Below are 22,067 nucleotides of genomic sequence, written 5' to 3' on the forward strand. Positions count from 1 at the left end.
CTTGCCCCAAATTTTTTGAATTGAAGGTGCTGTACTGCTTCCTTTCATTCCTTAGAGGTGAGGTAAGCATCCCTCGGGTTTTACATGACTCATTCCTCTTATGTCACTTGCCATTCTATTCCTTTCTGTTACATTACCTTCTGTTACAGCTACACTCCTTACTTGTTCCTTTGCATTCTTTTTCCTTCGTGCCTTCAGTTTTTTTTCTTTTTTCTTTTTGTAGGTGTTGTTTTCATTTACTTCTTTGGTGGTTGAGTTTGTTGTTGTTCTTTGTTTTTCAGATTTTGCATAAACCTTTTAACGTAACCCCTTGGATATTCTGATTGCTGAAAAAATTTTAGCATTGGCTTTATTTTAAAACTTCTGCTTATTTTGCCATCTTCTCATCTAGGTCTTTATTTACTGCTTTGGTGTCATTTCTACTTGCTTTTCCTGGGACTCCTGAGTAGCCTCTTGTCATTATCTTCTGGTTATTCCTGCTCTTGTTCCTCCTCATCAGCAGAAAGCTCTCCAGCTCATCTTCGATGTCGAATCCCTCCACAGGAACCAGGTCATTCTCAGAAAACTGGGGCCTGACACTGATTTTGCCACACTTCTGGAGAACCGGGCAAGGATCTGCTGCATCTCACAGTTATCATCACAGGGACAGCCCTCTTCTTTTACTTTTTCAGTGCCAGATTCTGAGGCTTTACCTACGGTCCCTGCAGTTTCTCTTCCAAGTTGTTCTTGGTTATTTCAGTAGCGTCTTCCAAAGATGAGGAAGTGGGGTTTGGGGCTGTAAGTGCCATTGCATTGGTTTTTTTTTTCTTGGTGGTACTGGGGATTGAACTCAAGACCTTGTGATTGCCAGGCAAGTGCCTATTCTACTGAGCTATCTCCCCAGCTCCATGTGTTGGGTGTTTTGACAAAGAAAGAAATCTGGCCACTTGGCCAGTCATTGAGTACCATCTTTCCCACAATGTGAAAGTCAGGCCCTCCACCCTTTAATAATTTCCTGGTGTTGAAAGTGAGCTTCTCAAGTAAATCCTCAGTGTTCTTCCATGAATCAATCTTGTCTGTCTTACTAGTATATTCTGGCTTTGCTTGTTCCAGGACAGCACCAATGTGATCTTCAGGAGTCTTAATTTTTTTCTACTTAAACAATGCTTTTCAGCACAATGTCTGCCTGAGTCCTCAGAAGGGTAAACCACATTCGGACAGTCAATGAGAAATACCTGACACATCAAGGTTATATACTGTCAGACCTTTGTTTCAGCTGCAGTAGGGGCCACATTGCAAAGTTCTTGGAATGCAATGCGTTTATCATAGAGCTCTTTATCACAGGAACAGCTGATCTGTTTCTTGTCAGTGTGCATTTTTCTATACTATCACAGAAGCCAAATGAATGCTCCTTTGACAAAAGGATTAGTAAGACTTGCATGGAAAGCAAGGATTTGGTTATAGTGAAAGAGGGAAGTAACCCACCTTTTGTCTTGATTGTACAGTTGGATTAAGGTTGGATCAAGGTCACAGTTGTTGAATACAAAAATGAGATGTTTCCAGGGGTTTTCCTTTTTCAAGTAAGCCTCATTGTGAGTTTAACAGGTGCCCACTGGATCTCTAGAATCAATAACTTGCACTGCAACATCTGATATATCTATCACCTTGTAGCACTAACCGCATATTCTTTTGGACTGTCTCTTCTTGTATATCCCTTCTTGAGCTTCATTTCTCATGACAGGATCTTAGTTACCAAATCATGATCCTTGCCCTAGTCATACCGATCAGTGGACACCTCGGTTTTACTATGAGTAATTGCGTATCACTTGCAAATAAACATGACTGCTTTTTCTTTGACCTAGGACCAAATGTGATTTCAAACCTTTCAGTATCAAGAATGTCTACCCTGGAGTTATAGGGCTGGATTGGGTCACAGCAAAGAGACATTGGTAACTTGTTTTGTTTTGCTACAAATTTGTATGGATCTTTCAGAATATATCCACTTCCTCTTGAGATTTGTGTAATGAGGACTGCTTAATCACATGTGTATTTCCAAACTATTTAATATTTGGCTTTACTTGTGCCATTGTACAAGAAGCCACATTTGATTGATACTGCAGAGGTTTAATCACTTTACCATGATATCCCTGAGCTCCTTTTCCCTTTACATGTTAGGTGCTAGATTGTAGCTCAAGCCCTCCTCCTTTGGCATCTTGTTCCCTGTATTCAATCCAAGTTGGTGCTGGCCTTGGAAAGGTTAATGGTGCTTTATCCTTTATACTTTGGCTTCACCATTTTGCCAGCAGGACAGTGGCCATTCTGACTTACTGCATAAATTAACTTAGAGCTTTCTAGGGCCAGCCAGGCAGATGTGAACCACACATGAACCACTCCGAATCTCAAGTTCAGGAATGAGGGTGACACTCTTTTTTTCCATGTATGTGTACAGGGTCTTATTATGCAACTCAGACTTGTAGTGATCCTCCTGTTTTCAACCTCCTCAGTGCTGGGACTACAGGCATGTGCCACCACACCTAGACTTTGTCAGCAGCTCAGTGTGAACAGGTTCCAGTGCCACATGTGGTACCAGGGATCAAACCCTGGTCCTTGTGCTTGCCTAAGCAGGAACTTAGCAAGCTGAGCTATCTTGCTGGCCCTGAGGTTGACATTCTTATCTTCAATTGATCTTGTCTTTTTTTTAAACTTTGTTTTGTTCTATTTTTTAGCTATTCTAATATTTATGTTGCAGTAATTTAAATTTGTATTTCCACAATGGTGTAGAACACTTCTCTGTGTGTGTTTGTGTGAGTGTAAGTAAAGCCTTTAATTTTCATTCTTATGGTTTTTAGTTTTATTAGTACATATTTACACTGCATGCTTTTCTTGTACGGAGTCCATACATAGATGTAAAATACCTTCATTCCATTCATCATCCTCTTTCCTGCAACTTATTCTGTGTCCTTCCATGTCTTGGTCTGAACAAAACCTATCTCCCTGCTTCTTATTATGGAACTTTTACTTTGCTTTTTACTTGTATTTTGGGTTTTTTATATATAAGAAACCATGTAATATTTTAGCTCATGTGTGATTTATTTCACTGACATGGTGCCAAGGTGATATCATTTTACTGCAAATATTTTATATTTATTCCTCCTTATGGCACAGTAATGCTCTACTATGTGTCAATACATTTTCTTTATTCACTCATCTATTGGTAGAACATCTTTTAATCTGTTTAATTGCTTCTATATCTCTTCTTTAATAGAATGCCTGCTCAAGTCTTTGGCCTGTTGATGTATTCTTTCTTGTTGTTATCGACTTGTGAGTTGTCTATGTATAAGTCTTTTATCAAACAGTTATTAAAATATAATCTTCCAATGTGTAACTTATCATTCTTTTCCTGACAATGTTTTTTAAAGAGCAAAAATTATTTTTGTTTCCATTTTTGTATTTGGTACAGGGTCTCACTATGCAATTCTGACTCATAGTGATCCTCCTGTTTTCAGCCTCCTCAGTACGGGGATTACAGGCATACACCACCATGCCTAGACTCAGTCCCCAGCTCGGCACTCCCCAGGGGCAGGGCTGGTGTGGCATGTGGGACCACGATCAAACCCTGATCCCTGCACTCGCCAAAGCAGGTGCTTAGTCTGCTCATCTATCTCGCCGGCCCATAAAGAACAAAACTCCTTAATTTTGATGGTACATTGGATTGATATATTGTTTCGGGGGAAGAGTAGATATTTCAATAATATTGGCTTTTTTTCCTGCTACTGAAGATAAGCAGAATCTGCTACTGGTCCACATATACTAGAAAATTTCTGTGTTACTCACTTATATCCCATTCCATGCCATTCAGTTTCAGAAACTTGTATCTTGGCTTGATTTATTTGGATTTTCATAAACATTCTGTAATTTTAATGTATAAATCTTGCACATATTTGAATGTCTTTATTTTTTTATTTATTATTATTATTATTTTGGCAGAACCAGGGATTGAATTCAGGTCCTTGCACTTGCCAGGGAAGCACTTATTCCACTGAGCCATCTCCCCGGCCCCTTTTGCATATCTTTAAACATGTCTTTTTTGTTAGTTTTGGGAGTGGTCCTGGCTTTTAATTTCAAATTCTAATTGCTCCTTGATTGTATAAGATATATGGTCACTTTTTGTGTATTGAATTGTATCTTGCCAAATTTATTCATTCTAACATGTTTGTGAAGAATTTCTGAGCTTTTATACCTAAACAATCATGTGTTCTACAAATAGAAGCCTATTTAATTCTTTTTTTCTGTCTAATTTCCTTTTTTTTTAAAATTTTTTTTTAAATTTTTATTTATTTGAGAGAGAGAGAGAGAGAGAGAGAGAGAGAGAGAGAGAGAGGTGTGTGTGTGTGTGTGGCCAGCTCAGCCCACCAGGGGGCGGGGCTGGCTGGCATGTGGTGCTGGGGGATTGAACCGCGTTCCCTGATGCCTTGCCAAGCTTGTTCTAAGTAGGTGCTTTAGACCACTGAGCCATCTCTCCAGCCCTCTAATTTCCTTTTATATCTTATTCTTGCTCTACTATCCTAGATAGGACCTCAGCACAAAATTGCACAGAAGAAATGACAAGGTGAGTATGTGTGTATTTGCCTTGTTCTTGCCCTTATCAGAGAAATGATTCAATATTTTACCACAGAGTATGAAAGTAGCAGTAACTGTAGGTCTTATGCATTGGTTTTTATTCATGTAATTTCCTATCTGATCATAGTTTGCTGAGTGTTTTCACCCTGAATGGATGTTAAATTTTGTTGAGTGGTTTTTCTGTATCTATCAATATAACCTAATGATCATTCTTTGGTATCCTAATGATAGAGTGAATTATACTTATTGCTTTTCTAAAACTTAATTCCTCTTGGTCATAATATATTATGCTTTTTATGTTGCACTCTCCATTTGCTATTTTTTTTGGAAGAACCAGGGATTGAACTTAGTTTACTTTTTTGATTGATGTAATGTTGAACTTATAAAATGAATTAGGTGAAGTTTCATAATTTCAAAAATGCTGGTAAAACTATATTTGAACTCAACTAACTTGCTTCGGTTTTCTTCTCTTACTAGTTTGATTGATTGATTATTTTACTGCCTTTTGTCATTATATGTGACAAGATGTGTTAGGTAGCTTTCAGTCTCTGTGTTAAAATGTCCAAGACAGTGCCGCTGAGATAGCTCAGCAGTTTACACACCTGCCTGGCAAGTGCAAGGACTCAGGTTCTATCCCTGGTAACTCATGCTGTGCTGGTCCCACTAACTCAGATGTGCTGTGCCGGCCTGAAATCAGATGTGGTGACACACATCTGTAATCCTAGTGCTGGGGAGCTGAGACAGGAGGATCTCTATGAGTCTGAACTGTGTAGCAAGACCCTATATCAAATAAATAAATAATAAAAATTAAAAAGATAAAATACCCAAGAGAAACAATTTAAAGAAGGAGAGGTTCACTTTGGCTCATAGTTTAGAGTTTTCTGACCATGTTTACTTGGACATGCTGCTTTAGGCCGGTGGCAACATCACTCACAAAGTTGGAAGCAGAGTAGGAGGCTGCTTACCTCTTGGAAGCCCAGAAGCATTAGGAAGGGAAAAAGATGGAGTCCCAGAATCACCTTGAAGGGCATGCCATGAGTGATCTAACATCTATTCATTAAGCTGTGTCTTCCAAGGTTTCTATCACTATTCAAAAGCATTAGTCTTCAAAACATGACCTTTGGGGATATTTAAGATTCAAATTATAACATTTGATTATAAGTCAAAAGAGGCAATATAAGTTATGAAAAAGAAGATCATTATAGGATTATCTATAATTTAGACTGGGCATGACTGTAATCCCAATCCTTGGGAGGTTGAAAACAGGAGGATCACTACTAGTCCAGTCTACATAGTGAGATCCTGTATACCCTGTACTAAATACATTAAAAATAATATTATCTATAATTTGCTACACTAAATGTTTCCAAACAATTGATATGTTTGTAAAATACTAGATACAAAACATAGACAGCTAAATGCTTAGTTCAACATTAAATAAGTGAAGATGTATATAATAAGTAATGTTTTTATTTTTACTTTAGTAATATATGAAAGAGAGGACTTGAAAATTTTTATCATCTTTATCGCTGAACAAAGAATTAGATATAATACACTGGATACAATATAAAGAATTTATTATTATTATTATTATTATTATTATTATTATTTTGAGACAGTCTTGCCGTATATTCCAGACTAGCCTTGAACTCCCTTGTCGTGCAGGCTAACCTTGAATTCATGGCAATTCTCCTGCCTCAGCTTCTTGATTGCTGGGATTACAAACATACACCACCACACCTGATGACATAAGAAATAAAATCTAATGTCTTTCTGATTTAATTTTCCTCATTCCTAGTTAAATAAGACAGGAATGCTCGATACTGGAAAAAAGTTTGGGAGCTCATCCATATTACCTAAATTCAAGATATCTTTTGAAATATCGTGGTGGTATTGCCTTCAAATCTTATGAAAAAAAGTTTATTGTAACCCTTTGAAACTGAATTCTTTTTTTTGAACTGAATTCTTTTGCAAAATAATTCTGAATTAGTTTCATTCATTTAGTTATTTTGCTTCTTTATTACTATTTATTTGGCATAACTTGATAAATATTTATTGAACAAATACTATATTCTCATATGAGTTTTTTTTCTGTAGAAGTTTATATATAGAAGTAGGATAGAGGACAGTGAAATCAAACAAAAGCCTATTTGTAACAGAAATCCCTAGATGAGGGGAGAGAGGTGGGTGGGGGTTTCTTTGGTTAGAGAACAAAAGCATATCTCTTGCTAGCATGACCGTTTGTGTGTAATGATGACCTAGAAGTGGGTGCCGGATACTAAGATAAATAAAACAGTGCTGGTTGTATAGAGAGTTGTGGAAGATGGTGCCACACGACACAACATAGTTGGTGAATGCCTCATTGTTCATATTTGAACAACAATACACAAAATGGAAAGAGCACGTGAGTATCAGCATTCTGGAAGATTAGCAAGTGTGAAGGCTCTGAGGTAGCTGTATGCCTGGTTGGTTTTCAGAGCATAAAAGAGACGGTTGCGGGGTTGGGGATATAGCTTAGTGGCATAAATGTCTGCCTGGAAAGTGCAAGGTCCTGAGTTTGACCCCCGATACTAAAAAACAAAAACAAAAACAAAAACAAAGAAAGCATCTGAGATGAAAATAAGGGAGGAAGAAGGAGCAGCAATGACGTGGGATTTTACTCTGAGACTGAAAATCTTTGAAGCTTTTAAAACAAAGAAGTCCATGAATGGACTCACATTTTAAAGAGTTCGATCAGTGCACTACCAGGCAGAGACGGAAGCAGGAATACAGTTAAGAGGCTATTTCAGTATTCTAAACTAGGTACAATGGTCTAGGTCTAGGAAGAAGTAATAAAAGGTATTTAGCATCTGGATTTCTTTTTCAAAAGTAGATCTAACAAAATATACAAATATTTTGATGGGTATGTGAGGAAAGAAAGAGTTAAAACAACTTTAATGTTTTGGAAAATAGGCAGTTGCTAATTATTGACGTAGGGAGATTGAGACACAAGTTTTTTAGAGAAGGAATGATGAGCCTGATTTCAAGTATTGTGTTAAGACTGAGAGCCCAGTGAAACATTCTCACCTGTTGGACATCTGAGTATAGAAAATATACTGTTTCTGCTCATTGCATCCATTTGCACAATGGTTTTATTTTTTATTCTTCTTCTTACTTTATCATGGGGTACAAACGGAGCCCAGAGAACCATGTCCACATGAAAGTTTGTTGGGCTGCAACTTTTTAGAGAAGGAATCATGAGTTTGATTTCAAACTAGGTTAAGATGGAGATACTGGTTAGACAGGCCTACTGGATAGCTGAATATAGAAATCAATTTAGATTACATATATATAGTTTTGACTAAGTAAAGAAAATAGCATGAATCTCAATAAGAGCTGAAATAGCCATTCATTCATCCATCTGTCCATCCATTCATCTATTCATTCATTCATTCATTCATTCATTCATTCATTCATTCATTCATTCATTCATTCTTTGTGTCCTGACATTCAGGTTGTAACTAAAAATAGCTGGTGAACATGAATGAGGCTAATGTAAACTGAATGAATCTTTGTTTCTTTTCCCTGAGCTCAGTTTTTGTATGGATTGGTAAAGTCACTCCATGACTTTGGGTTTCTTTTCAGCCAGCAAAACAGATGCCTCTGGGACTTCTGTGAATCTCAGTTTATTAATATTTGCAAAAGCGCTTTTAGGCCTTTTGTTGAAAGGCATTATGGAGAAGCAGAGGGTTATTATTAAGGATGACATTTGCTCATTGTGATTAAAAATGACAAAATGAAACTTAGAGCGAAGAAGTCAACACTGCAATTTAATGTACGAAGGTGTTTTTGCACATCAGCATCCAGCCAAATGAGGTCCGTCTGTGTTACAGAGATTTTTCCACTTTGCTTCCAAATGAGGATTGGTTTGCAAGTGGGGATTGAATGTAAGCAGACATCATCAGAGGCCAAAAATATACGGTTTCAGCTAATTGCATCCGTTTGCACAATATTTTTTTTTCATCTTCTTAATTTATCACAGAGCGCAAATGGAGCCCAGAGAACTGTGCATTGAGGCCACATCCACATGGTTTTATTTACCATTGCACACAGAATTTTATTGGGCTATAAAATAAATGGATTTCAGCTGAAGCAATTAGACTGGTACCTTCTAAGGCCACCATGCAAATTAGCTCAGACCCACGGGCCCTTCCGTGGAAGAAACCCTCATTATGCAGGGAGACAAACGAGGTAGAAGCTCGAGGAGCATGGGAAGAAGCTGCTACTCATGTTTCTATTACTTTTTCAAGAAAATACTGTTTATGATCCCCAAGCTAACCCAGTTTTAGGCTGCGTTGTAATCAAGGGCAGACTCACAGTATGAAATATACTTTGCTGACAATATATTTGAAGCAAAATTGAACTTGCTTTTTGGATAGAGATTAGAGACAAAAAAGAGATTTATAGAAAACTCATTTGCTGAATTTTGGCCCTCCTTTCTCTTTCCTTTAATCTCTTAAGGAAAATTCTATGGTGAATTTGATTCACAATTTAGCATAAATGTAAAATGCCTGAAGAAACTAGAGCAACGGTATTGAACCTTCTACTTTTTCAAAATCACTTTTAGATTCCCAAATTACCTTGAAAAACTTCATTACCCTATTGCTCTTCATCCAAATCAGTTGTGTAGATGTGCTCTTAAAATTCAATCTTTTCTCCTTTAGTCTCAGTAGAGACAAAAATTCTACATACATCAAAAGTAGCATGAGTGGGATAAAGAAATTTCTTTCCTCAAACTGCACAAAGAGGCCCAAAGACATATTTATAACTGCTAGTGTCTTCAAAACTTTCAGCCAGATCAGGAATTAAAAACAGAAAGTTTTCAGAGATCTGAGAAATGAAGGTGGAAAAAATGTCCTTGAAATCAGTCATTGATGTTACTTTAATTTCCACCATTCCTTAGGGGAAAGATGGTCTTGGAACCATCTGTTTAGTACAGTGGCCTTAAGGAGTCACTAAGAAAGCATGATCATGCATTACTTGGAGTTTTAAAATTTATGCCTCAAAGAACAAAACAGATGGTGGACTGAGGTTTGACTGCTCATTGTATTTTTGGGAGGAGATCGTGGGCTTTGGCAGATGATCCAGAAGAGTCTTCTGTGTTGGGGTTATCCTGATTTACCAGAGTGTGCTTGTGCTAAAGATTCTTGTTTCTGAGGACCACGGTACCCTGGGTGGGAGTGCAGGGAGAGCCTATGGAAGACTGTTAATTTTTATCCAATTTATCAGACTTCAAGAGCTAACAAGACCTGAGCAGAGAACAGGTATTTATACCTTTTGGTGATCTATCAGGATGAGAAGTATAGGTAGAAAAGATGTTATTTAGCAAATTTCTTCAGAGTTTCATTATCAGGTACTGCTCTTCTGCAATTTCCTAACTCCAGGAAAAAGGACCAGCCAAAGATACCTTGGTCCAGGAAAATGTACTACAATGCCCAGAAATGTTAATGATCCTGCTGGTGTTTTGCCTTCCAGAGGAAGGGTAGATTACCTTCAATAACATTTAAGGAAATGGTGAACGGTTTGAGTAGGGAAAATTTTTTGCCACATTTCCTTTGTCTTGCTGAGATGACACTGTGTTTCATACACAAAATGGGGGTGAAGTCAGTGCAGTTCAATTCAAACAGAGATATTTTTGAGCACATTTGATATATAAAGTGCTGGGAGATATAAAAATGAATAAAGTAATTCTCTTCCTAAGGGACACAATTTCCAGTATGTTTAGAGCATGGGAAGATTCTAGGAAACCATAGACATTTTTTGCATAATTCTGTGGTTTTTCTTCACCTCCTCTGTGCTTCTACGGAACAGATTCCTTGATTACTTATTACTTAATGCCATTATATGTAATATTTCATTGTACAGTTCTTCTGTCTCTTTGACAGTTTTAGATGCATTTCCTTTAGCTTTATGCCTTCCCACTGAGTACTCTTGACATATTACATGGGATGGAGGCCATTAGAAGAGAGAGAGATCACTAGAATTTTAATATAAAACTTGCCTTTATCATTCACTGGAAACTTATAACCTCCTTAAAATAAGACTCGCTTATTTATGTATTCACAGTTGATTTTAGGGGACCTGAAGCAAATAAAAAATATAGTTACACATGTTGAAAAATTAGGAAAATGCCTTTTCCTCAGTTTCACAGTTCTGTTCCTTACTTATAATGGTATTTTAATTTTTTTTTCCTACTTAATATTTAAATCTGCCTCTTACAGGGATAGTTAAAGGGCTCGTATAAATTTTAAAAACCACTCAGACCTCCACTCTATGTCTTGGCATATATGCATGCTCGCATGCAGAACCAACAGACTGAATTGCCTATCCTGATCACTGCCAGTCCAGTGTCATGATTATTTGAGTCAAGTATCTGCTTTCATGAGGGGATTGTTACTTAAACCCGTGGTAGACAGGTAGTCTCTCTATTGGAACACAAGACCTGGGTCCTACTAGGTAGGCTGGCCTCTAGAAAGTTGTCCTTCAAATACCATGGTGCCACATCTCATGGGCTTCTGCCTTGCCTGATCTGAGCTGCTACTCTCAGGCATTTGTGCAACATTGAGCTTTTCCATGCCTGGATCTCAGGAGTGAGAAGTAACAGTAATTAGTGGGAATGGCTGACAAGGGGGAGCCCAGGTTGCCAGGAAATAGAGAGTAGATGGCCAAGAGTTCATCTTGGGATGTTGGCTGGAGCTGAGACTATATGTGTAAATTGAAAGCCTGAGTCCATAACTGTGCTTCTTTATGCCATCAGACTTATGAAACAAAATATAAAGACAAAATTATTAAGTATGTCAATGCAGTCACTGCAGAGAATTCAATCACAAATGTGGAGGCTTGTGTGGCAACAACTGGTCCCATGTTTGTGAAGTGCATTCTCTATATTCATGTTCTCCACTACCCCTCACCTATTAGTTTACAAATATTAGATTATCAAAAGAGCCCTACTGGACAAATGACTGAGTAGATGAGCAATAATTGAATGTAAGATTGAAATGACTCAATATTTAATTAGGTTTTATCCAATGGTCTGCTGTTCTGGTTGAATATCAGAAATAATTCACAATTAGGTGACATTTGCTCAATATCATCTGTAGTCCACTTACTCTTTATGGCCACAAATGACTTATTGCCTTAATTTATGTACTGGGTTTTTCTACCTGTGAAAAGGAGAAGCCCTGAAGTGAGTTGAAGTCAAATGGAATCCTCATCTTCATGCATCAGAATGAAGCAATTATAGATGGTAAGAATGTTAGACAAATATTCTCTTCGTTTTTATTGTAATTTATAATTTTAGCTTTTTTCTCTAGTGGAAGATCTGGTTGTGCCTTCTGACTTGGAGCTGAATTCATTGCTTGGAAGTTTTATGAAACTAACAAAGGGCAAGATAGAAGAAATAAAAGAACCCTGAAGCTTGCACCAGCTTTAGAGACAAAGGTAAAAAAAAATTGTCATGTTTCTTTAGGGTATAGCCCAACCTCCACAGGGCAAGTAAAGGATAGAGTGAGAATGGAATGGGTGACAGGGATTCTCTTTCATCTTGGACACTGAAGATATGATTTGCTCCACTTAAGGACATAGTTCTAAGGGTTTTCTGATTTCATATTTTAGCTACAAAAGTTTGGGAACCTCAGAGTGGAAGGGAAAGGAGAGTAAGAGCCATTGTTAGTTTACTACACAGCAAAAGACACTGTTTGGGTGCTTTTCATATTATTGTATTGGGTCTTTGCTATTATTCAAGATTTTGAAATATATCTTAATATAGTGTGAAACCAATGAGTATACAGAGCCTTAAAGAAGTCAAGCATTTTGATACAAGTCTCTCCCTGCTAAGTGAGTTATACCAGGGATTCCAAACTTGATGCACTGTATTCTAAAGTCCAAGAGCTTTTTCTACAAATAAATCAATGACATGTAAATAAAGGAATGTTTTCAATGCTTAAAACAATCATTTACTTGATTAGTTTGTTTTGTTCCATTTGGAGATAAGAACACACAGCAGATCTTTAAGACTGGATAGTTCTTTTTTCAAAGACTAAGGAGGTTACAGTGAATGAATAAATAATGTCACAGTTAAAACAACAAAAATCCTAAGATGTTTTAAAAACTATAATTAGTAACATCCATTAACATGAGCTGAACACTGAACTCATTTATGCGAAGTACTTGAACGAATTAGTAATATCAACATGTTGCTTTTCCTTAGTTACTATTTCAGTAGAATCAGAATTTCTTTCTTTACTGATTGCTTTCTGTCTCTTTTGTTCTCTGAAATCTTGGCGAATGTCACCTCAGGGTGTTATAAGCAATTAGATACACAAAGAGTAATGAATGATTTTCAGTAAAGAATAATGAATATTTTTCTGGGCTTTGAACCCTGCCTAAGGTTTTATTTACTAGATTAATTTTTCCTAAATACAATTCCTTGCTTCTTTTATAAGAAAAAAAGAGTGTTATTCTCTTAGTTTTGAAGTTATTTTTGGATTAAAAGTTATGAACGATTAAATGCTGCTATATCTGGCCTTTAATAGAAAAAATGATATGGCATCTCTGTACTGTTTTCTTGTCAGATCCAACAATCATTCAATTTTTTCCTTTTTTCCCAGAGTTATTTACTGGGGCCCTCCCATGTATAGGACTTTCTAATAGGTGTAGAAGGTGGAGAGAAGATGGGTACAGAAAAAGAAGAGTAGTAGAGGGCTCCAAGGACGATGGGGACCTATTGCTCAAAGAAAAGGTTGGTTGGTCATGGGAGGCACTGTCCTGTGATAAAGTGAAGAAAGCAAGAAAGTGAACTCAGAAGCAAGAAAGATTGATTCCAACTAGGAGATTGAGGACGTCTTCCACAGGAGATAATAGAAAGGGAACATGTGAAAATGCTAGAATAAAGTCATTCCTTTGCATAAGAAAGTCCTGGCCAATGAACTGGTTAGGTAGAACATGATCTATACTTTTTATCTTTTTAAATGATCATTGAATTTATGGAAGACATAGGTGAACAATGAGCCTAATATTTCCCAAGTCTCTGTTCCTGTTTTTATAAAACTATATTTCCAATTTTATCTACTTTCATACTTTAATAATTTACTAAGTACTTTAAATTACTAAATTTATTTTAATTTACTAAATATCTTAATAAACCTGTATTTCCAGTTGTATTTACCTACTTGCAAGTAAATTGGAGAAATTGTTTTATTTATGGGTGAGCAAGGCCCATATTCAAAGTATTTTATTGTTATTTATTTATTTATTATTTTACTAATATATTTCATAAAATATATTAATTGAGCACTTCTTATATAAAAGAGTGGGCTAAATACAAGGAATAGTGTGAACAACGTGACTCACCTAGTTTCTCTTCCTGTAACAAGTGATGTAGATCCTTTTTACTCCAAGTATGTCCAAGAGGCCAGAAGCATCAGCCCTCAGTGGGGACCAGAGACTCATAGAGGTTCACTTAGCCTGAGTCTTTCACCCTGAACCTTGGGAAAACCCACAAGTAAATATGAAGAGCCAGTTGGTTAATATAAATCCTTCTCAGACCTACTTCGTAGTGGTCTCCATCAGCCTATAGAATTTGTGAACAAACTAATATGACTTTTATTCACACAACTATTTTCAAAGCAGCATTACATGACAGCAACCCTAGCTACAAATCTTTAAAAATATTTCAAATAAAATGTACAATTTAAGATAATACATAGACATGTAGAAGTTAAGTTGGGCATAACGTGCACACCTGTAATCTCAGTACCCTGCAAGGCTGAAGCAGGAGCATCACAAATTTGAGCCCAACCCAGAGAATTTAGCAATGCAGAAAAAGTCTTTCTCAATGTAAAACATAAACAAAAAGATCTGGGGATATAATGCAGTTGAAAACCCTAGTACAAACCCAAGTACCATTACAAAAAAAAGTTATACGTATTTATGGGGTATCATGTGAAATTCATAGTGCAATGTTAAAATCAGGTTAACACACTTATCTCCTGAAACATTTATCACTTCTGTAATGATAACTTCAGTGAAAACTTTCAAAATTATTTCTTAGAGCATCTTGAAATCACAGTACTTTATTTTTATCAATTGCTAACGTGTCTTCCTCTTGTTTTACTGATTGACCAGCCTCACCTTGTCCCTCTCTCCCTCTGTTCTATTCTCACCAGCCTCTGGTAGCCATCATTCTTATCTCAACTCTAATGAGATCAGTTTCTCAAAATCCATACATGAGTGCAGTCATGTAGTACTTGTCTTTTTGTGCTTAGCTTATTTCACTTAGCTTAATGATCTTTAGTTTCATTCATATTGCCCCAAATGACAGGATTTGATTCATTTTTATGGCTTGTCCTGCATTTTCTTTCCCCATTCATCAGTTGGTGATTACTAGGTTCTTCCAATTTCTTGTCAGTCATGAATAGTGCTTCAATAAACATAAAAGTATATGTGTCTCTTCAAGGTACTGATTTCCTTTCCTTTGGATATAAACTCAGTATCGGAATGGATGGATCATGTAGAGTAGCTCTGTTTTAATTCTTTTTTTAGGACTGTCTATGCTACTTTTTATAATAACTCAACTGATTTGCACACAGGATGGAAAGGTTTACTCATAATGTTCAAAGGTCCCCTTTGCTCTATGTCCGTTGTCATTATGTCTTTTTTTCAACAATTTTTCAGGTATTTATTTGACATTTGTATCTCTTCATTTGTGAAGCGTATACTCATCTCAGATGCCCATTTTTGGAATGGGTCTTTGAAAATTTTATTTTATTTTGTTTTGAAGAGTAAAAACAAAAGCAAAAACAAACAGCAGATACAAAGACAGAAGCAAGGTGACATACTATATTACATATGTTATAGATTTTTAAAGCAAGAATAGAAAATTAACAATGGTTATTGTATTGCATATTTTTATTGTAAAATCTATTGCTCAGATTAAATGATATGGCTATGCAAGATTGGGCAAATAATTGAATATTAATGTTTGATTTCAATAAACTTTAATTTTTCATGTTTTTTTACTAGTTTAAAAATTTATTTTAAAGACAGTATAATAGTAATTGATAAGATATTAGAAACAGTACACATTTAGAAGGCCAAGATGAAGGTTATTCAACCACGTTTTTTGTATTACACATTGCTGTCCTCAATGTAGTTGCTTACAGATATCAGCATACAGAGTTCAACAATATCATGTCTTTTTAATAATAATCATTCTTAATGGATAGCACATTATAGTTTTGATTTGCATTTCCGTAATGATTAGTGATGCTGAACAGTTTTTCTTATACCAGTTGTCCATTTGAATGTTTTATTTTGAGAAATGTCTATTGAGGTCCTTTGCCTATATTTTATTTTATTTATTAATTTATTTATTAGTCAAATTCAATATTGTGTAACAGTTTTATTTTCATTCGGCATTGTACTAAGGTGTTTAGAGGTTTCTCTGCTAAGTTACAGAACACAGTTGTAACCAAGACAAGAAATGCTCTACTCACTTTTACTGAATAGTTTACTACAAAATACTATAAGACTGTGTAGATACCACATGCAATTTGTGTTTATTAGTGACAAAATAACCGTTAAAATAATTAACAATTGACAGTAGTAAAACATTCAATCTAATCTTAATAAATGATCAGAGAATAACTTCCTAAAATGGAAACTAATTTCCTAAAGTTCAACATTTATAACTATTGGACACATACATTTTTGCATTGTTTTCAAAGCAAGTTAGTTGTAGGTAATTAAGTATGATTCCTATATTCTTTTTCACTTTTGCCTATATTTTAATCAGATTTTTTTTGATAATTTCTTTAGTTCTTTTTGTGTGCTGGATATTAACACTTTATCAGATATATATTTGTGAATAATTTTTTCAGTTCTGTAAGTTGTTCCTTCATATATGACTGTTTATTTTGTTGAGCAGAGACTTTTTAGTTTGACGTAGTATAATTAGTCTGTTTTTGTTGGTTTTATTTATCTCTACGTTACTGGCAGTCTTTTCTGAAAATTCCTTATCAGTTCCAACATCTTGAAGCATTTTTTTCTATCTTTTCTAGTAGTTTTATGTATTCCATTTCAGTTACAATTTATGTTGGGTTGGCTTTGGTAAATAGTGAGAGATAGGGGTTAGTTTCCAGTTTTTAAAAATAGTAATAGAAGCCATTTTTTAAAAACTTTATTTGGTACAGGGTCTCACTGTGCAGCTCAGACACATAGCGATCCTCCTATTTCCAGCCTCCCCAGTTCTGGGATTAACTTTTAACTTTCCAGTTTTTGAGGGATAGTACAAAATAAAGGGACATATGTTTATTTCAAACACTGAAATACACAAAATTTGAAGGTTAACTCCTTTATTTAGTTAGCTGAGGAAACTTAGGCAAATTGTTTCATAGCAAGTTTCTTCATCTCTAAAATAGGGATGAGTATGCCTATGCCTATATAGAGTCAGTGGCAAAACTGTATGAAATAAAATGCATTAGAGGCCAGATATAAAACAGGTACTCGATGTTTTGTGAATATTACTAGAATCTAAAATCTAAATACCATTTTGTAGATTTTTATAAGAAGAAGCTATGGGTAAGTAATTCATACACCAGATTTCCTAAATTCAAATTCTAGCTTCTCTCGTCACCACCCATATAATCTTGAGGAGGTTAATTTGATTTCTTTTCTATTATATCACTTTTAAAGTAGAAATATTGGGCCAGGGAAATGGCTCAGTAGAATAAGTGCTTGCCTGGCAAGTGCAAGGGCCAGAGCTCAATCCCTGGGTCTGAAAAAATAATACAAATGCAATATGTAACAAACTGCTATTTAATGGGTTAATAAATAAACATATTATTGGTTTGAGAGCCTGCCCATTAGCTCAGATATTTAAGTACCTCCTGGAACAAAGCAGTCAGACTGAGGATTCTGTGGTTCGATCCTCTCATCCTCAAGCCAAACCAATCTGCCCTGAAGGCATCCTGAGTGCTCCCTCCTTCAAAAAAAAACCAAATAAATAAATAAATAAATAAATAAAGTAGAAATATTTTTGTGGAATTGTTTTGAACTGAGACCATATATATAAGACACTTAGAACAGGACTTCCCATGGGGGAGTAACATAGTGTAGGCTAGGAGTTACATTTTCTAGGCTTAACCAGGTAAGGACATCACTGAATGTAGACTTTTTATGTGTTATCTTCATTACCTGTTTGCTTGTATATATTTCGGGGGTTGGACTGGCTGGTGTACTTGTGAGATGCCCACTGTTTAAAAATGCACTTTGTCTTTTTACAGTGTCAAAGTTTTTAGAGGAACCACTGGTGCAAATAACAGCCTTTGTCCCCGTCCTGAATTTTGTGCAGGAGTAATAGGAGCCAGGGCTTGTGTGTGATCAGAAGGAAAGGTTTCCTTGGAAAGAATTCTCAATCTGAATTCATGATGTGATCCTCTTTAGGACAGTGTCCTGTGAAATATGCTTCTGCCTCTCTCTCTCTCTCTCTCTCTCTCTCTCTCTCTCTCTCTCTCTCTCTCTCTCTCTCTCTCTCTCTCTCTCTCTCTCTCTCTCTCTCTCTGGCAGAACCGGATTGAACTCAGGCCCTTGCACTTGCCAGGGAAGCGCTTATTCCACTGAGCCATCTCCCCAGCCCCTGCTTCTGCTCATCTCTTATGCCTGTTTAGATTTTCATGCATCTCTGCAGCCTTTCCAGTCAATGATTTGTCTCCTGACAGCAATCACTTTAATGTCCAAACTGATAAGATTTTGTTGGGCAGCATCATCCTCTCCTTTGCACCTTCTCTATGAGCATATCTTGGTCTTTCCATTTTGTTTCCTTCACTCACAGTTATTTCTTTTGGAGCTACCGTTTAATTACCTCTCAACCTCTCCCATTAAATAATCTTTAATTGATGTGTCAATGCCTTTTTAATAATCCCTATTTTGTGGTGTTTTCTAAAACACGTATGGCTTCTGAATTCTTGTGCTTTTCTCTTTGTGGTTGTCATATTATCTGCAGGTAGAATGGTGTGCAAATACTTAGTTGAAGGTGACTTATCTCGGACATAGATTTTCCCCCAGGGTGGGAGGTTGAAGAAAAATCAGTCATTAATAAACTGAGGGCTAAAGTAGATTAGCCTTTTTCTTGGTTAAGATGGATGATCCTATCAACATTATTAAGACACTGGGTCTAAGTTTCTCATTGTGTAAATCCAATGCAATAAGTGCTATTAAAAGTCCTGTCAATTCATCTCACTGACATATTTTAGCATTTTGGCCAACAAAATAAAATAATTCAAGCCTTGATCAAATAGTTTACTTCAATATCCAGTTTACCTGCTTCCAAGTAACTTGATGTGGCCCACTGTCATTTGGCAATAGGTTTTCTTTTTCAATGAGTTCATAACGTATTGTACACACTTTGTCCATTTACTTAAACCATTGAAGCATTTCTCTTATACAAACTCACTTCCAGAAAGTCTGATAAATTTTAGTTGATTTTTGCAGCCCCCTCAGTGAAGGAAGAGTACAGCGTAAAAACTTTAAGCAGTATCCTTGACTTTGGCTGAAGAATAGACCCATGCATCTTTGTAAGACATTTGGAGAACATTTCTTATTTTATTCTTTTTTGAATATTTATAGTAGCTTTACTTATGGCAGCTAAAGCTCAGAAACAACATAAATACACATTTGCAGATGACTGAATAAACACACGTGCAGTATTTCTAATGTCCTGTCTGAGAGCCTGAAGTCCAAATTTCTGAACTTCACATTTAAGGCTCTTTAGAAATCAAATTTCAATTTCCCTTTCCATCATTTCTCCTGACTGATCCTCCCAGATACTGTTTACATTGAGTTCTCTAAATTCCCTACCCATTCTGGGTGACTATACAAGGTGAGCTTTGGTTTCATTATTTTCAGGTCATCCTTTCCTGCATAACTGTGCCACCACACCCAGACTCAGTGGCCAGTGGCCAGGACCACATGGCCTGTGGTGCCAGGGATCAAATCCTGCTCTCTGTGCTTGCCTAAGCAGGTGCTTAGCTTGCTGAGATATCTCATTAGCCCTAGCTTATATGTTTCTTCTCAGGGCTTTCTCCAGCTCCTCCAGAATTAGGTGTTCTTTATGTAAATTTTAGCATAGCTTTAAAAAAAATTTGGTATATGTTTGTAATGAATGCATAAACATTACATTCATATTGGAAGATATTTTTATTTATTTGTTTGTTTATTTATTTATTTATTTATGTGGGGGGGCAGCTCAGCCCACCAGGGGGCGGGGCTGGCTGGCATGTGGTGCTGGGGGATTGAACCACGGTCCTGTGCTTTGCTAAGCTTGTTCTAAGTAGGTGCTTTAGACCACTGAGCCATCTCGCCAGCCCCATGGAAGATATTTCTTGTGACTACTGGACCTATTACTGCAAATTTCAGAGTAAAACACACAAACTGACACCATTAATCTATACAAATGGATATGAGGAGAAAGGGAGGGAAAGTAAAGTTTTCAAGAAATGTAATAATGTCTTCTGGGGTGGGCTAATGTTCTTTTATTGATTTATGCAAGCATCTTACTGTCCAACTACACATTTTACTGTTTGGAGGAGATGAAGCTGGGAATTGGTTACATATATGAGGGCAGAACAAGGCCACAGTGCCTAAAGCAGTCTTAAGAGAGGCATCCTGCCAGGACAATTTTAGCCATCCATTAGGCAACTTTGTGTCTCGTGATACTAACTTTGCAAGAGAATAATTAAACACTCCTACTGCTGCTATTTGAGTTGTTTGCCAGTCAGGCAAATAGGCTTCCAAGTGAACCCAGCTCCTGTCTCTCTATCTATTTCTCCCTCATTCCTGCTGCAGTAGTTTCTCTCCAGTGCACACCAAGAGATCAATGAGTCCCTACATTTCACTCACTGTCTTCCAGGAAATAAAACAAGTTAAAGTGAAACTTTGGGGAAAATGCTTTTGGGAGTTTTCCTGGCATATGCAGTACTTTATCTTTCTGCTCATGTATGTATTTTAATAAAAGTATAACATTTTCAATTTAATAGTAAGTGGCCTTCGTAAGGTTAAATTTGTTTCTGGATGGCTTTGTGAAAACTTTTTAGTGCAATTTTCCCTCCAAAATTGAAGGGGGAGTTGAAGCCATTTTCCTGTAGTTGTTTTTGAGCACCGCTTATTCCAGGGGTTCTGACTGACCCTTATTTGCTGACATTGCTGAATTGGAAGTGGTCCTGGAATAATTGAAATTGGAATTTGACTCTGTCTTCTAATAAGAAGTACAAGGTGAATACTTTCAGCATAATAGCCTTTCAGACACTAAAGAAATACGCTAATGTTAATGTATGTAGTGCAGAGTCCTTTTGTTATTATTAGAAATAGGCTAGGAGGAGAATTAGGAACAAAAAGTATGAAATGGAAAGGTAGAGAATTGTTCACTGGTTGGTTCCTAAATTTACTTGCAAGGAGAAAAATTAATGGAAATCAGCATTCTTTTATTATGTTTCCATTCCTCAAAGAAATGATGATCTGAGCAAAGAAAGAAAAAGTGCTCGCCTATATTTTATTTCTCATTTATATACAAATACAATTCTGATTAAAATACATTTTAGGGGCTCTGAATGGGGAGAATTTATCTGTGAAAGAAACTTGGATAATGTTTCATTGTTTGGCATTATCAATGCTCCAACGCCCATTCTTTTTAGAGTTCAGCTCTCTGCAGAATCTGTAGAATTACTAATGCTTTCTGCCTCACGTGGCTCACATCTTCCCAGGGCAGCTTAATCTGAAGTTTTGCTTGCTCTTTCATCTATTTTTGTATGTGTCAGAATTGCTTCTAACATTTTCTCTTTTCTTCCCCTGGCAAGAATTTTGTCTTTTCTAAAAAGTGTTAATCTCCTGAGGTCCTAAAGTTTTTATGAGGCTTTTCCACTACAACTCAGGTAAATTCACGGCACATTTTTTCGTGGAGGCAGGGAACTACGATAAAGCGTTCCTTGTTAAATACTGTCGAATGGAAAACTTAAGTGACATTGTACGAGTGGACATGTGCCTAGCTGGTGGACTCATGACCGGGCGATTCTGTACATTTAAAGTGACAACCCTTGTTGCTCCTCTTTTAATGTTTATCTGAACAAGAGAGGAAATTGAATAAGTTAGGTCTTTCTGTTTGGGGCTGTAATTCATATCTTTTGATAGCAGGCATCTCTGTTTTGTGTTAACTATTCCACCACATATCTTGGCAGGTCAAGCCTGTCATTGAGAAGCTTGTAGTTCTTAGCAGGGGTCTTTAATGACAGTAATGCAAAGACAGGCATTAGTTTAGCAGATGACATCACAATACAGTTGCTTGAGGAAAGTGATAAAATGGCATAAAAATTGTAATGCCACTAAGCATATGGCAACTGTGAGTGAGTGTCATATACACCAGCGATCAGGTACTTCTA

At 36.5% G+C, this 22,067-nt stretch overlaps 1 pseudogene; it reads right to left on the reverse strand.

Annotated features, from left to right (window-relative positions):
- Window positions 1-884: 884 nt before the first annotated feature.
- LOC101574786 lies at window positions 885-2,274 on the reverse strand (annotated as a pseudogene).
- Window positions 2,275-22,067: the final 19,793 nt, after the last annotated feature.

This window comes from Octodon degus, unplaced genomic scaffold (assembly GCF_000260255.1).
Source record: "Octodon degus isolate 3935 unplaced genomic scaffold, OctDeg1.0 scaffold00059, whole genome shotgun sequence".
NCBI lineage: Eukaryota > Metazoa > Chordata > Mammalia > Rodentia > Octodontidae > Octodon > Octodon degus.